Genomic DNA, 3,256 nt, shown 5'->3' with positions numbered 1-3,256 from the left:
TATGTGTGTTTATGTATATATACATTTATATATGTATATAAATATATACAATATAACACAGATAAGTCAGCCTCCAACCCACTGCACATGTGTACATGTGTACACACAGACACACAGGAAAACATGCATTGTATCAGGGTTATTTCCAGACCACCCATCATATCAGATTATAAATTACTGTCTTTAATCAAATAGTTTTGCCAGCAGCTTGGTAAAAAGTCCCCAGTAAGAATTAATTTGAAGGATATAATTGCAATCTCTGTCTACTTTGAAAATATTTCCCTTGCATACTTCACCAGTGCCTGGTATTTCAACGTTGGTGATTTATTCACTTGTTTTCAGGCACTGAAATATCCAAAGGTCCTACTTCCAAAATAAAATTTTAAATTTTATAGAAGAAATGTATCATGCCACTAAGATTAGAATGATTGAACAGATCTAAAGCATTTATAACCATTTCTTTTTCAGGGATGTCAAGGGAGAGAATACAGCCATGGATTCTTAGTTCTATTTCTGGTTGGGCCAGTAAAACCCCTTCCTCATTTCTTTTCTGCTTCTCATTAGAGACATAAACCAAGAACCATGGCTTCAGGCTGCCAAAAGTTTAAAAGAAAACAACAGTAACAATAAAATATGGTGAGTTGGGCAAGCTTGTGGGATGGTGAGGGTATAACAAGCCCAAGAGAGGGTATGTTCCAATAGGTAGCAGACCAGTATAGATGGGAGAGGGCTTCCCACAGTGGCTTACCTGGAACACATCTCTAAACATCTTCTTTAAACATCAATTCCCTTCCCATATGTAGCTGATAAACTCTCTACATCCTCACCCATCCAGGCTTCTTATTCACACTTCTCCTCCTCCCTTATCCTAACTCTCCCTGCCCTCACATTCTGAGCTACTCCCTGCTGTGGGCTGCCCCTTCACACCGTCAACCTCAACAAGTCTCAAGTGATTGGCTCTTCATTCCAGTGCACGATTTCTCAATCTTGGCATGATTGCCAGTTTGAGCTGAATAATTTTATGTTGTAGGGTCAATCTTGTACATTGTAGGATGCTTACCAGTATCCTTGGCTTCCACTAGTTAGATGCCATTAGCATCTCCACACTGTGACAACCAAAAATGTCCCTAGACACTGTCAAATGTGCCCTGGCAGACAAATAGTGGAGAACCACTTTTCTGGATATATTCTCTATCTCATTACATTGGTAATTGCAATGCATAGTAGTGTCAAACATAATAAGATTCAGAAACCACGTCAAGTATAGTGTTTATCTGAGTGCAGAGCTTCAGGATGACTATCCAGAAAACACATACTCTAAAAGAATGTGTCATCATTCATAAGTGGATAACTTAGGGTTACATTCATATAGGGAATTACAACATTTTCATACAAGGTTAGTGCACAGGTTATAGCAATTTGATGGGTTATAGCTTGCCACAATAAAAGGAGCATTGCCTTAACGTTCCATGAGGACAAGTGATGATCTGAGGGAAGTCTTATCTCTGTTGCCACAACCCGTTTCCTAATAATTTACAGGAAAAAGCAGAAGTTCCATTTGCACACTCTGTGACTCAGGCCACATAGCCAGAATCCTCTCTGGGCTCAAAATACCTTAAAGTTCCAACAGTTTCAAGTTTGAATTACTTAATTTTACAGTAGAAAAAGATGTCAGGAAGGATACTGAAAAAGTAACCCAGAATTAAGAGTTCAGAGAGGGCTCCCTAAAAGATGTCAGAAATGTCAATGCATATGGTTGGAAAATAGTTTTCCAGGCTGGGACACATCATGTATGGAAGCCTGCTGAGAAATGATAATGAAACATCAGGAGAAATATTAACTCAGAGTACCAGCAGGGAAGTGGCGAGAGACACTGCTGGGGGAGGTGGGTGAAAGGAAGGGGATGGAGAGCCTTGTGTACTATCATGAGGAATCTGACCTCCTCCTGAAGTCAAGAGGGGACCACTGAAGTATTTTAAACACACAAATAGTTTTATTTTAGAAAAGTTATTCTGGTAGCCGTGTGGAAATTAAAGTCAACAAAGATAGAGAACATTAGGAGACTATTATACATCTTAGGTAACATTCATATAATCTTTAGGGCAATCTGGTCACTGACTAGTCAACCAGGCCAATCCTAGTGTCATCCTCTTTCTACATCAAAATTTCAACAAAGCCATGCTGCTGGCAGTTCAAAAAGGAAGTATCACTGTCACACAGTGAGACTTTGGCAAGAAGGTAAAACGTGCTCATGAGCTCTTAATCACAATTTTCACTGTATTTTATTAGAATTTAAGTTTTACTATGTTCTCGATCTCTAAAATTTGAAATTCTCACAAGCCTTAGCATGTAAACTGTTACTGTCTTCACATCTTTGGAAGATCTCCTCCATTCTCAGGGACATAAATATAGCCTACATTTTGTTAACTTTAATTTACATCTCTAGCTTGAATTCCCCTACCTAATTCTCAAAAACTGCTCAACATATCAATGTACATGCCTAATAGGGACCCCACACAATCTATCAGCAAATTCTGGAAGCACTGTAATTAAATGTCATATACCTAATACCTAACACTCTCTCTCTTTCACACACAAACACAAAAATGGTCAGGTTTAGTTTCTGACATTATTTCTTCTTACTTTTTCCTCTAAATTTGTTACAGTGTGAGTTTCTGTTTTTCTAATCAATCTTTACTTAGGTAACACTAGCTCCTGTCCATGGGCATGTTATTAACTGAAAGTACTTACTCACATAGCCTTACCAATTTTAAGAAAACAAGGCAAATCCGGAGGAAAAAAAGTCATGTAATATTAATAGTCCACATTCTATTATAAATTATTCTGCAACTAATAATCAATTGTAAAAATGATGCTGTATTTACCCCCCAACTTAATCTTGTGTAATGACGTACTGTGAAATAGCATATCTCGTTTCCCAGCCTAATGAGTTGTTGTATATACTATTGGATCAAAATTCCGTGTATAAAAACCTTAGGTCTCATGTTTCTTGATATTTGTGTGTTTGAGCTGAAAACCACACTACATAATCTCTATAATTTGTGCATGACTATTTAGTTACAAATAATGCAATACAATGTAAGCTAGCAAAGAAAAACAGAGACAAAAAGAGAACTTAAACAATAGGATACAGAGTCAGAATCATCTCGGAGAGCCACTGGAAGGGATATAGCCTAGTCTCAAGAATGAACTTAAAGCAAGAACTAGGTACCAGGCAATTTTCTTTGAATTGACT

Source organism: Cebus imitator, unplaced genomic scaffold (assembly GCF_001604975.1).
Source record: "Cebus imitator isolate Cc_AM_T3 unplaced genomic scaffold, Cebus_imitator-1.0 Scaffold572, whole genome shotgun sequence".
Lineage (NCBI taxonomy): Eukaryota > Metazoa > Chordata > Mammalia > Primates > Cebidae > Cebus > Cebus imitator.
The sequence above is the reverse complement of the archived record's forward strand: the minus strand, read 5'-3'. Positions refer to the sequence as shown.